Consider the following 14,673-nt stretch of genomic DNA (forward strand, 5'->3'; position numbering starts at 1 on the left):
ACTCCGGCCGGCGGCGCTTAATCCGTCAGCTGTATTAATAAAGGCATAAAACGAATACACGGAGTTCACAGTCTGAAGTAGCAATCTTATATTCTGGTTTTACATGCTGGGATTTAATATAAAAGACGAGAGGCTTAACATGAAGGCTGTAAGGATATTCAGTACCGACGAGGGCGACAGGTACGTGGCGATAAGTGGCAATAAGTCTCGGAAAGTACATCACTTCGCAGAGGAAAGAAGTGTGAGCTGGCCTGTAGGCAGCAGCGTGTTGCAGAGCTTCGCCCGGCGGGGTTGGCAAGGGGGTGTGCGTGCGACCCAGCCTGCCCACGCGCTGCCGGCCGCCCGCTTTGACCGTCGGAGCGCGAGCGCAGGGCACGGGACGCTTCGCGACCTGCTCTCTCCGAAATAGACAGCTCGGGCCGCGGGGGAGAGCTGACCTCTCGCTTTTTTGGACCTGCGCCCAAACAGTCACACTCCACTTTTCCCTCCAGTCCGCTACCTGCGTCTTCGAGGGGAAGCCGAACAGCTCCGTGCAGCAGAATTCCGCTCTGAACTTCCTCGAGTACTCAACTGTCGGCGACAAGCGCTGCGTTAGGGTATCAGGCCAGACATGCGAGAGATTCTCGCAGAACAGCGCACAGAAATAAAGAGCATTTATGCGAATGCAGAAAAATTGCAGTGGACTACAACAAACGCAGTGTAACAACAGACACACTTAGGTATAAACAGAAAGTAGAGGGATTCCTCTACTGACAAGCAGCGGACGAACTTCAGCACACAAAGAAAACTGAAAACCTTCCAGTGTGCAGTACAGCACTGAAAGCTCTGTCCCCCTGCTGCCGGCTAATCTGCTAGCAGAAGGGCTTTCTGCCCTAGGGTTTCATGTCTCAGTGAAGTCATTAGGATGTATATACCCTGAGGTGGCACATATACAGAGGGCGGTAGTATCACTTACACAATGCATAAAAGGGGAATGCTTTCTTGGAGCTGTCACTTGTACCTAGGTGATTCGTGTGAGAAAGTTTCCGACTTGATTACGGATGCACAACGGCAATTAATGAGTTTCAAAGCGGAATAGTAGTTGGACCTAGACGCGTGAGACATTCCAATACTAAATGTCTTTTTTCAAACCTGTTTCACAGAGGAAGAATGCACTGTAGTTCCTTCACTAGATTGTCGCACAGATGACAAAATGACAAAATGGTAGATATCGAAAATAGATGTCAGAAGGATTGAAAAACAATTAATATCGCTCAAAAGAGGAAAGGCCGCTGGACCTGATGGGATACCAGTTCGATTTTACACAGAGTACGCGAAGGAACTTGCCTCCTTTCTTGCAGCGGTGTACCGTAGGTCTCTAGAAGAACTTAGCATTCCAAAAGATTGGAAAAGGGCACAGGTCATCCCCGTTTTCAAGGAGGGACGTCGAACAGATGTGCTGAACTATAGATCTATATCTCTAACGTCGATCAGTTCTAGAATTTTTGAACGCTTATTACGTTCGAGTATAATGACTTTTCTGGAGACTAGAAATCTACTCTGTAAGAACCAGCATTGTTGTTGTTGTTATGGTCTTCAGTCCTGAGATTGGTTTGATGCAGCCCTCCATGCTACTCTATCCTGTGCAAGCTTCTTCATCTTCCAGTACCTACTGTAACCTACATCCTTCTGAATCTGCTTAGTGTATTCATCTCTTGGTCTCCCTTTACAATTTTTACCCTCCACGCTGCCCTCCAGTACTAAATTGGTGATCCCTTGATGCCTCAGAACATGTCCTACCAGCCGATCCCTTCTTGTAGTCAAGTTGTGCCACAAACTTCTCTTCTCCCCAGTCCTATTCAGTACTTCCTCATTAGTTATGTGATCTACCCATCTAATCTTCAGCATTCTTCTGTAGCACCACATTTCGAAAGCTTCTATTCTCTTCTTGTCCAAACTATTTATCGTCCATGTTTCACTTCCATACATGGCTACACTCCATACAAATCGACTTCCTGACACTTAAATCTAAACTCGATGTTAACAAATTTCTCTTCTTCAGAAACGCTTTCCTTGCCATTGCCAGTCTACATTTTATATCCTCTCTACTTCGACCATCATCAGTTATTTTGCTCCCCAAATAGCAAAACTCCTTTGTTTGGAAGAAGACGATCGTGTGAAACCCATCTCGCGCTATTCGTCCACGAGAACCATAGACACGGGTTCCCAGGTAGATCCCGCGTTTCTTGACTTCCGCAAGGCGTTTGATACAGTTCCTCACAATCGTTTAATGAACAAAGTAAAAGCATATGGACTATCAGACAAATTGTGTGATTGGATTGAAGAGTTCCTAGACAACAGAACGCAGCATGTCTTTCTCAATGCAGAGAAGTCTTCCGAAGTAAAAGTGATTTCAGGTGTGCTGCAGGGGAGTGTCGTAGGACCGTTGCTATTCACAATATATATAAATGACCTTGTGGATAACAGCGGAAGTTCACTGAGGCTTTTTGCGGATGATGCTGTGGTATATCGAGAGGTTGTAACAATGTAAAATTGTACTGAAACGCAGGAGGATCAGCAACGAATTGACGTATGGTGCAGGGAATGGCAATTCAATCTCAATGTAGACAACTGTAATGTGCTGGGAATACAGAGAAAGAAAGATCCTTTATCATTTAGCTGCAATATAGCAGGTCAGCCACTGGAAGCAGCTAATTCGATAAATTATCTGGGAGTAGGCAATCGGAGTGATTTAAAATGGAATGACCAAATAAAATTAATTGTCGGTAAAGCAGATGCCAGACAGATTTATTGGAAGAATCCTAAGGAAATGCAGACCGAAAACAAAGGAAGTAGGTTACAGTACACTTGTTCGCCCACTGCTTGAATACTGCTTAGCGGTGTGGTATCCGTACCAGATAGGGTTAATATAAGAGATCGACAAGATCCAACGGAGAACAGCGCGCTTCGCTCCAGGACCATTTAGTAATCGCGAAAGCGTTACGGAGATGATAGATAAACTCCAGTGGAAGACTCTGCAATAGAGACGGTCAATAGCTCCGTACGTGCTTTTGTTGAAGTTTCGAGAACATACCTTCGCCGAGGAGTCAAGCAGTATATTGCTCCCTCCTACGTATATCTCGCGGAGAGACTATGAGGATAAAATCAGAGAGATTAAAGCCCACACAGAGGCATACCGGCAATCTTTCTTTCCACGAACAATACGAGACTGGAATAGGAGGGAGAACCGATAGAAGTACTCAAGGTGCCCTCCGCCACACACCGTCAGGTGGCCTGCGGAGTATGGATGTATATGTAGAAGTTACGGTATTCAAAATTCCGAGATCCACAGCTTCAAGGGTGTGCCAAGAATATATTTCCGGCGTTACCTCTCGTCAAGGAGAACGCAGTGGCCGAAAGTCTGCACTAATGACCGAGAACAGCGTTGTTTGCGTAGAGTTGTTACTGCTAGCAGAGAAGCAACAATGCGCGAAATAACCGCAGGAATCAATGTGGGACGTACGACGTTAGGACAGTCCAACGAAATTTGGTGTTAATTGGCTGTGGCAGCAGATGGCCCACGCCAGCGCCTTAGCTAACAGCACATCGCATTAAGCGCCTCTAAAAATGTGTGTGAAATCTTATGGGACTTAACTGCTAAGCTCATCAGTCCCGAAGCTTACACACTACTTAAGCTAAATTATCCTAAGGACAAACACACACACCCAAGCCCGAGGGAGGACTCTAACCTCCGCTGGGACCAGCCGCACAGTCCATGACGCAGCGCCTGAGACCGCTCGGCTAATCACGTGCGGCTTAAGCGCCTCTCCTGGGCTTCTGACCATATCGGCTGGACCCCAGACGACTGGAAAACGGTGGGCTGGTCACAGGGGTCCAGAATTTAGATGGTAAGAGCCGATGGCAGGGTTAGAGTGTGGCGCAGAACCCACGAAGCCAGGGATTCATGTTGCCAACAATGCACTGCCCAAGCTGGAGGTGGCTGCACAATGGTGTAGGCTGTGTTTACATGGAACGTGTTGTGTCCTTTGGTCCAAATGTACAGATCATTAACTTGAAATGGTTATGTTCTGCTACTTAGCACAATTTACAACAAACTACGATGGAATTTTTGTAGATGATGAGCCACATGTCACTGGCCACAATTATTCTCCAGTGACTGGAAGAATATTCTCGTCAAGTCGAGCGAATGATTTGACCACTCAGAACGCCCGACATGAATCCCGTCGAACATTCATGGGACATAATCGGAGAGGTCAGTGCGTGCCAACATCCTACACAAGCAACACTTCCGTAACTATGAACGGTTATAGAGACAGCATAGGGACTTCCAGCGACTTGTGGCGTCCACGCCACCGCGTGAAATCGGCGGAAGGAATCACTCATGGTTTCCAATGTGCTGCCACCAGTCCAGCTAGCACAATGACTGCCCGTAGGGAGTTAAATAGGAGTAAAAGGGTCCAGCAGCTCCTCATAATCCAAATATTCCTGTAATCAATGCTAAACGATGCTTGAGGTGGAGTTAAGAGCGACGCCACGGCGCAGTGGATGACTGGAAACGAGTGGTTTTGAGTGTTGGATTACGCTATACCCTGTGGCAGTCCGATGGAAGAGTTTGGGTTTGGCGAATATCTGGAGAACGATATCTGCTGTCGTGTATAGTGCCAACAGTGAACTGCAGAGGAAGCGGTGTTCATATTTCCGTCTGAAAATCCGTATTTAGGTCTCCAGTGGTTTCCTTTAAGCGAAGGAGGGTGAATAACATTGAAGTTCCTATGAACAGAGTGCAATTTATTGCCTTGTCCGTCTTTGTCACATTCAAGACTGGGGTTCAACTATGGTGATAATGTTATCGACGGGAGGTGAAAGCCATATTCTTCCTTCGTTTACTTTCGAGAACACACTGCCTTATGCAGCAAATATGGTATTTATGTCCTTCCATGCAATCAATTCCTATATCTAGAACAATGCCGATCGGCTTTTCTTACATGAAACGGCTACAATTGAATGGCAAATTGTTGAAACCATGTGAGTCAAAATTTTCTGTTTTCGTTTTTTCATTGAATAGTAACTATATTTAAGAGTATAGCCTATCGTTTGGTGTTGAAATGAAACAAGTCATGCACCTACAAATGGTAGAAAAGGTGGTGCACTCTACGCTGTTTGTTGTTGGAGCCAAATAAGTCACTGACTTATTTCCTTTCAGCAGATGCTGCTCGTTCCCGCGCAGAATCTGTTTTCCTCCAATACTACACATTGTTGATGAAATTATCGACTTCTTTTGTTGTGGCACTAAAAGTCACTCTTAATGTTCACTGAGCGTCAGTTGGTTGTATTACTGTGGCTCCAAAAAGGAAGAATCGTAGTGCAGTTTATGATAGAAATGAGGTGAAGATAGCTCGTACCAAAGGGCTGCCTTATCGAAATTACAGAGGGGATTGTGTTCCACGGAAAGCAGCTAGAGAATCTTGCAGGTAAAGGCCAAACTTTCTTGGAACAAGGGTAGGAAACTGTAAAGATGTAAATAATATCAGTATTACCAGAAATACCAATCTTATGTTATTAATTTCCTTTCAGCTGCAGAATGGCATTGACGTAATTCAATGTAATAATATTTTGGCAAGATTTCTTGATCTTCGTACTAAATATGACGAGGACTTACATCTGCAGCGCCTTATTGAAGCAAAGGAAGTGAAGCAGAGGCGTCCTCGGAAATCTGATCCAGAAGTTCTGAAAACTGTAGGGACGCAACGTTTCTTTACCATATAATCCTTGGAAGTGAAAGGAAACTAGTTTGCAAGAAAGCTTTCGTGAATATACATGCAGTGACGAATTCGCGCGTGTTTCGAATCTGTATAACGATGTAATAATAAGACATACATTTCACTTAAGAAAAAGACGTGAGCCCATCATTCCAGGATTAATGTACAGCATTCCAAAGGCTTACCCAACATACCAAGTACCTATTTCCAGAATGAAAATGGAAGATATGAAGAAAGTCATTGAATATGTGCCTGCTGCAAAGAGATCATTCTACGAAGAAGTGCTTTCTTAACTAGTGATTGACTAAAATTATAGCTAACGTGCAGTTAATGATCATTTCTGTTAAAATAATTCAGTTTGTTCTATTTTGTCAGACAATGCTAATGTACTATGAAGTGTTTACACAATTAAAGCCTAAAAAAAAGAGTTTGTGAATTGTTGAAACCAAATTAGTAAAAAAATTTTGAAATCATTAAATATCGAAATGATGAACTCTAAGTTAATTATTTCTCTCTCAATAAAAGCAGAAGGAAGTCACTTTCAGTTATGAAAAATTCAAATAATGTAGCAGTAATACATATGGCAGCATTCAGATTTTTCTCCTGAAAAATGTAATAAAATAACTTATTTGGTTTCAAGAGCTGAAGATTCAATTTTGTCTTATTACCGACTTCTGGCACACAGGTTTGTTGACTTTATGTACAGTATTATTAACAGAAAAATAAGTTTCACCTATTCACAGATGACTAGTTCCGACCATCACTGGTCATCTTCAGATCGATACACAGTAAGCAGCATACTATGACATCACTTATACGCGCAAATCATGCTTTCACCCAGTGTCTCCTATTATGTGTTATAACATGATGTCAAAGTCGAAATCGCCCAGATGGGATGTTCACGTCCAGTTGGCGTTAATTTCATTATAAACAGAGCACAAGTACGTATTTGACAAGGATAGGGAAGCAAACAGAAAGCGGACTTTTTCGAAATAGTCACGTTTTTTAGCGGGGTGACTTGATAAGAATACAGTAAACGTAAGTACGGATGGCTGATTGTATCATTACGTTAATTACTGCGCCACCTCGTTCAGTCCGATATAAAGCGGACAGTCCTTAGTTGTTGGTGAATCTCCTGGGTGATATGATCGAGATTCACGAAACATTTTTGTTCCTAATGTTTTGCCCAGAGCTGCGCATGATGCGTTCCGAAGTGCGTCCGGTTTCGCTAAATTTTGCAGATTGACGGGTCGGATTTCGGAGAGTGACATTAGTACCGTGCAAAGAGAATGGGTGGAAGTTTTCACGCTATTGGCAGATTTAATCCTTGTCAAGGATAAAATTTAACTACGGAACTGTCGATAGTATAGAGGTACTGTCCATATATGTCTTTCATGGGTTCCTCTTTTCCGCTAAAACTGATAGGGTGTCCCTACTAAGAATCGCCTGAAGCATTTTCTCCGTAGTTCATGTAGATATTTGCAGTTTAGTTTTTACAGAGTGTAGCTAGAGTCAGCCTAAAGTACATGAGTAACGTAGAAGTAAATATCCTCGGAGGAGTGAAGCAACTTAAATCACTCAATAAAAGCAAGTCTTCTGGTGCAGGCTGTATACCAATTAGCTTCCTTTCGGAGTATGCTGATGCATTAGCTTCATACTTAAGAATCATATACAACCGTTCGCTCAACGAAAGATCCGTACTCAAAGACTGTAAAGTTGCACGGGTCACACCAATACTCAAAAAAGGTAATAGGTGTAATCCACTAAATTACAGGCCCATATCGTTAACGTCGATATGCAGCAGGATTTTGGAACATATATTGTGTTCGAACATTATGAATTACCTCGAAGAAAACTGTCTATTGACACACAGTCAACATGGGTTTAGAAAACATAGTTCCTGTGAAACACAACTAGCTCTTTATTCACATGAAGTGTTGAGTGCTATCGACAAGGGATTCCAGATCGATTCCGTGTTTCTGGATTTACGGAAGGCTTTTGACACTGCACCACACAAGGGGCTTGTAGTGAAATTGCGTGCTTATGGAATATCGTCTCAGTTATATGACTGGAATTGTGATTTCCTGTCAGCGAGGTCACAGTTCGTAGTAATTGACAGAAAGTCATCGAATAAAACAGAAGTGATTTCTAGCGGTCGCCAAGGTAGTGTTGTAGGTCCTTTGCTGTTCCTTATCTACATAAACGATTTGGGAGACAATCTGAGCAGCCGTCTAAGGCTGTTTGCAGATGATGCTGTCTTTATCGACTAATAAAATCTTCAGAAGATCAAATCATATTGAAAAACGATTTAGAAAAGATATCTGTATGGTGTGAAAATTGGCACTTGACCCTAAATAACGAGAAGAGTGAGATCATCCACACGAGTGCTAAAAGGAACTCGTTAAACTTCGGTTAAACGATAAATCAGTCTAATCTAAAAGCCGTAAATTCAACTAAATACCTAGGTATTACAATTACGAACAATTTAAATTGGAAGGAACACAGAAAAATGTTGTGGGTAAGGCTAACCAAAGACTGCGTTTTATTGGAAGGACACTTAGAAAATGTAACAGATCTACTAAGGAGACTGCCTACACTATGCTTGTCCGTCCTCTTTTAGAATACTGCTGCGCGGTGTGGGATCCTTACCAGACAGGACTGAAGGAGTGCATCGAAAAAGTTCAAAGAAGGGCAGCACGTTTTGTACTATCGTGAATTATGGGAGAGAATGTCACAGAAATGTTACATGATTTGGGCTGGACATGATTTAAAAAAAGCGTTTTTCGTTGCGACGGAAGCTTCTCACGAAATTCCAATCACCAACTTTCTCCTCAAAAATCGAAAATATTTTGTTGACACCGACCTACATAGGGAGAAACGATCACCACGATAAAATAAGAGAAATCAGAGCTCGTACAGAAAGATATAGGTGCTCGTTCTTTCCGCGCTCTATACGAAATTGGAATAATAGAGAATTGTGAAGGTGGTTCGATGAAACCTCTGCCAGGCACTTAAATGCGATTTGCAGAGTACGCATGTAGACGTAGATGTAGATGTAGATGTAAACAGATGCTACTCATCACGTCTCAGAAAGCATTGATTTGTTTCCGGTTACTGACAAAATGATTTTAAAGTCCCTAATTAGCGTGGTACGATGTTGGTTTTATAGAGATGTTCTACAAGGGACAGTAAAATACGAAGAATAACCAGTACTTCTGCAGCAACTGAGCTGCGCTTCTGCATGGCGGTGGCTGTCAGCATGGGCCAGGGAGGTGCTGTCGACGAAGCAGTACCGCGTTCAGAGATGGCTCGCAAAGTCTTTGTATTGTTTGTATTCTTCAGCGATGTAGCGCCACTAAATGATCGAGTTGACTATGACACGAGCCTTCAAAACTACGGAGCTCCCGCCCACTTTGATGTCGATGTACACGCTCACGTCAATGTCGCATATCCCAATCGATGGACTGGTGGAGGTCAAGCAGTTTCATGGCCAGCACGGTCGCCAGATCTGACACCTCTCGACTATTTTCTGTAGGGTAATACGTAGAGTACGGTGTATGGCACACCTGTAACGTCAGCGGAGGTCCTTATTTCCCGAGTCCACGGAGCGATTGAAATACGTGAAAGACAACCGCGCGTATCGGCTCAGGTGGGCGAGGCTCAGCACCGCGGTTGTAGGGTCTGCACTGATGCAGTTCAAAGCCTCAGACTTCGACGAGCTCTTGCTCGCAACCCGTGCGTTTCAGGATTTGAGTTTCTTCTTGAAAACCGATCAGTGTACTTTCCCGCCCAGCGTACTAACTTTTTTTCTTGAGGGGGGAGGGTGGGGGGGGGGGGTGAAGTAAAGTACTCGTAGTGTGAGCGGTCCTCCAATGCTGTTGCTCGGGACTGACGCCTTCTTACCAAAAATCATTACTTATATAGGAAAAACTGTTGCATCCTTGAGCCCCCGGTTCTAGATATACCCTTGTCCGGTTAGTGGCTGACGCTACAAATTTCGACGTCCGGCGCTAGAGTAATATCCCGTACGAGCGCAGAGGTCTCTTTAGCAGCGCTCGTGCTGGCGAATCTGCCGTGCGGTCCTCCACTGATAAGCGGGTATGTAATCACTAAGGTCAAGGTCAAGGTGCATCCCAGAGTGCCCCAGAGAGCTACAACACCAAGAAGAATCGCTTCTCGGCTTTCGGCAAGGGATAAGGTAAAAGGATACATTTATTTAATTTCTATAATAATGTATGAGATCACCAACTGTTTTTATTTTATTACAGTTATCAACACCTTTGATCCATTCTGACACAGATTCAGATTCACTTATTTTACGATGATTCCTGATCCTGATAACCAACAGCATGGTGGATATGTAATACGATTTAGCCACATCTCTGTTGTACACCTCACAGATCTGAAATGTCCGATAGACAATAACATCACGACTGTTAAACTATTCAAGCCCTGGTACTTTTTTTACTTTAGCACCACGTACTATAGCGGCGGTAACCCATCCATTAACGTGCTGTGCGGTGTCATTGTTCGTAAGCGTAAAGTTCAGAGCACCATCACAGAACACTGACGAACCATGAAGAATTACTTAACAACAATATTACTGCTGTTCACCCCTTGCTGTGAAGCACTGATGTGACCCAACTTGGACATCACAGGAAATTGCTAATTAAATGATATCGGTGTTGGCTCCTTACGATATCGCATCCAAAACTTTCTAAGGTAAATGTATGAAATTCACAGAGCACATTATAACACCTCAACCTACAGCGCTAAACTAGAGTAGACAGTTGTTGCCCACTCACAAGGAATAAGTGGAGCACGGATCTTCCGGTCACAAGTCTAGAATGACGTCATTTATTAAAACATTACACCACTCGAATACTGATGACGTCGATTTGAAATTAGAATAGTAGCCTGTATCCTTCCTAACGTGGGCCATACACAACGGCAAATACTTTTCTGCGTTCACTTTGGTACCTCACGTGGACAACACCAGTAGGTGTAATGATATACCGCGCCCTGGATTTCAGCTAGTACAGACTGCAGGTGCTGCCAACAGAAGCAAGTAACAGTAAGCTGCCGACACAATCAAACAAAAGATCGACAAATGCAACGCACTAGACGTGCATTCAGGAGGACGACAGCCCAAAGGCCCTATCAGATATACAGATCTAACTTTTCCATAGTTCTCGTAAATCCCATAAGGCAAGTGCCGGAATAGTTCCTCTAAAAATGACAACTATTTAAATCTCTAATCCTCCCCTAAAACCTCTTCTTCGACGGAAGGGGCCACGCGGGATAGCTAGGCGGTCTAGGGGCCTTGTTACGATCCGCGCGGCTGCCCCCCCCCCCCCCCCCCAACCCCTCCCTTGGAGGTTCGAGTCCTCCCTCGGGAATGGGTGTGTGTTTATTGGCTTAAGTAGTTCGTAAGCTTAGGGAACGATGACCTCAGCAGTTTGGTCTCTTAAGACCTCACCACAAATTTTCAATTTCGACGGAAGGTTAAATCCTAACTTCCCGCACGCCTTTTTTTTAAAAAAAAAACAACAAAAAAAACGATAATTGCAGACAACATTACATAATTGCGTCAAATTCCCCTCTAATTCGATACCGGTGTTCAACAGAAAAATGTTTTAATATAACTACCCGTTTACTTACAACGGCGTCAGTTACATAACTATAGTTTAATCTGTCTTGATGATTTCGTCATGGTTTTCCGGCGTTCTTCTAGCAATGTGTTTTCAGAGCGCTTACGAAAAATTGTACCTGGTAGAATGGCAGAGACGAATAACGCGTGGTTTTTACGCTTACTCTTTGCTCGTAATTATAACGTTCAGTTCCTGCAGGTGAAAAAATTTTGATAACCAGAATTTGGCCGACTGGAGTTGGTTCCGTATACGCGATGATCACCAGAGCCAGGCCTTTGTTCTCTTCGCAGTGTCTTTTGAATTGATGGCACGCGACACTGTTGACTGCGGCCCGTCCACAAAAAGAGGCGTTGAGCTCAGAGGCACTACTGATGCTATTCGAGATGAGGTGGCTGTGTGTTGGCCCCCTTAATATCATCATTATTATGTCCGCCCCGGAAGCTGAGCGGTGCCGGCACGCTAGCTCAGTGTGTTCGGTCAGGGGGCTGCGTGCTCTCTGTAATAAAAAAACTGAGTAAAGGAATCAACGATGAACTTGAACGGTTGTCTTGTGACGTCCGCCCAGACCAAACGCAACGAACTATACCGAAAAAAAATGTTGTCAGCGCGACAGAATGTCACTCCTAAGGGCCCGGGTTCGATTCCCCTGCGTCGGAGACTTTCTCTGCTCCGGGGCTGGGTGATGTGTTGTCCTAATCATCATCATTCCATCCCCATCGACGCGGAAGTCGCCGAAGTGGCGTCAAATCGAAAGACTTGCACACAGAGAACGGCCTACCCGACGGGAGGCCCTAGTCACACGACATTTTTTTAATCATTATTATCACGATAATCTTCATCATCAGACGACAAACATCGCACTGTATTACTCATACAATTACTCACCGTCAGTATAGCCTTCACTTAACGTACCTTGTCCTTCAGCTGGCAGCGTGGCGTCTTACTGAAAGATTTGCACCGAGAAGTGGTTACGAAAATACTGGGCGTAGGTGTGAAAAAAAAATCAGTTGGTTTATTGGACATCCCATGAGTGTAAGATTAATTAAGCATAAATAACATCATATACAACGCCAGAAGATGTGAAGAGCAGCTTAACCCCGAGTATGCGGATATGCGTAAGTGAACCGTTTTAGTATATATAGGGTGCAAATCAAAACCACTGACAAAATTTCCGAGGTTGTTTAGGAACATTTTCTGAATGTTATAAGGGGTTCGTGGACTCCGATGGCTCGTTAAGCCGTCCTCTCACGGGACGTAGAAACGCACATGAGTGTGGAACTGATGACGTCACAGTGTGGAATTACACAATATCCTATACTACAGAGCGTGAAATGAAGATTGAGGTGCGACATCATTTTCACGTTCCATGCTCTACAGAGTTTGGTGGGTTTTCTTTATCACTGAGTACGTGTTACAGTATGGATGTAAGTTCTTTCGAAGCATCAGCAAATTGAGGATTTCCTGGAAACGTGTCGTGTTATCTACGATTTTTTATAATAAAATGACAGGAAACTGTATATCAGTATATTAAAACCACCTGTGGGCAACGGCCTTGCCGCAATGGATACACCGGTTCCCGTCAGATCACCGAAGTTAAGCGCTGTCGGGCATGGCCAGCACTTGGATGGGTGACCATCGGGGCCGCCATGCGCTGTTGCCATTTTCGCGGTGCACACAGCCTCGTGATGCCAATTGAGGAGCTACTCGACCGAATAGTAGCGGCTCCGGTCAAAGGAAACAATCATAACGACTGAGAGAGCTGTATGCTGACCACACGCCCCTCCTATCCGCATCCTCAGCTGCGGATTACACGGCGGTCGGATGGTCCCGATAGGCCACTTGAGGCCTGAAGACGGAGTGCAAGGCCTCCTGTATTTGAAGTTTTCAGTGTCATGGATTGTGTGTTGTGCAAGTATACTGTTTCAGTGCTACGGTACAACGACGATCAATCAAAAGTACGTCGTTTTGAAGCAGTCTGTCAGAGTTAAATACCAAATAACATACGTAGAAACAGATTTTTATACAGTGTATACCATATACGGAGTTTTGATACAAATGTTGAAGGTGACTGTCGAAGCTGCAGCTGACCTGATAGCGCCGTGAGCTGAGAGAAGAATAGCACGTTTGCGTTCACCTCCTTCCAAATTTTTTTTTCACCTTTTGTTTTCTAAAAATTTCTGTGGCTTTCTGATTAATTTGATAGAAGTATTACTTGCGGTAGTCGATGTTATTTATTGCAAGTAATGTGTTTGCAGCAATTCTTCTTGCAAAGGCTAACGACTGGAATATTTCACAAGTGGCCATAAATCTTAACGTTACTGACAGTCTATGGAAAAAAGTAAACACAAGGTACACACTGGAATTTTTTCTTTTATCATAATTTCTGTTAAAATGTATATCTTTTTCAATGTTGGTGTGCAGCTTCGAATAAGATCTCCTTCCATTCGAATGAAATTACGAAACGAAGTTCGATCTTATAATCTATGCGATGAAGTACGTTACTTCAGAGTGGTGGTAGTCAATGCAACATCGAGCATTTCGATATTGTTGTTGTTGTGGTCTTCAGTCCAGAGACTGGTTTGATGCAGCTCTCCATGCTACTCTATCCTGTGCAAGCATCTTCATCTCCCAGTACCTACTGCAACGTACATCCTTCTGAATCTGCTTGGTGTATTCATCTCTTGGTCTCCCTCTATGATTTTTACCCTCCACGTTGTCCTCTAATACGAAATTGGTGATCCCTTGATGTCTCAACACATGTCCTACCAACAGATCCCTTCTTCTACTAAAGTTGTGCCACAAATTTCTCATCTCCCCAATTCTATTCAATACCTCCTCATTAGTTATGTGATCTACCCATCTAATCTTCAGCATTCTTCTGTAGCGCCACATTTCGAGAGCTTCTATTCTCTTCTTGTCCAAACTATTTACCGTCCATGTTTCACTTCCATACATGGCTACACTCCATACAAATACTTTCAGAAACGACTTCCTGACACTTAAATCTATCTATACTCGATGTTAACAAATTTCACTTCTTCAGAAACGCTTTCCTTGCCATTGCCAGCTACATTTTATATTCTCTCTAGTTCGACGATCATCAGTTATTTTGCTCCCCAAATAGCAAAACTCATTTACTACTTTAAGTGTCATATTTCCCAATCTAATTCCCGCAGCATCGCCCGATATAATTTGACTACAGTCCATTATCCTCGTTTTGCTTTTGTTGATGTTCATATTATAACCTACTTTTAAGACAGTGT

General features: G+C 43.6%; 1 pseudogene; it reads left to right on the forward strand.

Moving 5' to 3' along the window:
- The first annotated feature begins 12,952 nt into the window (after positions 1-12,952).
- Positions 12,953-13,070, forward strand: LOC124557138 (annotated as a pseudogene).
- Positions 13,071-14,673: the final 1,603 nt, after the last annotated feature.

This window comes from Schistocerca americana, chromosome 1 (genome assembly GCF_021461395.2).
Source record: "Schistocerca americana isolate TAMUIC-IGC-003095 chromosome 1, iqSchAmer2.1, whole genome shotgun sequence".
Taxonomy (NCBI): Eukaryota; Metazoa; Arthropoda; class Insecta; order Orthoptera; family Acrididae; genus Schistocerca; species Schistocerca americana.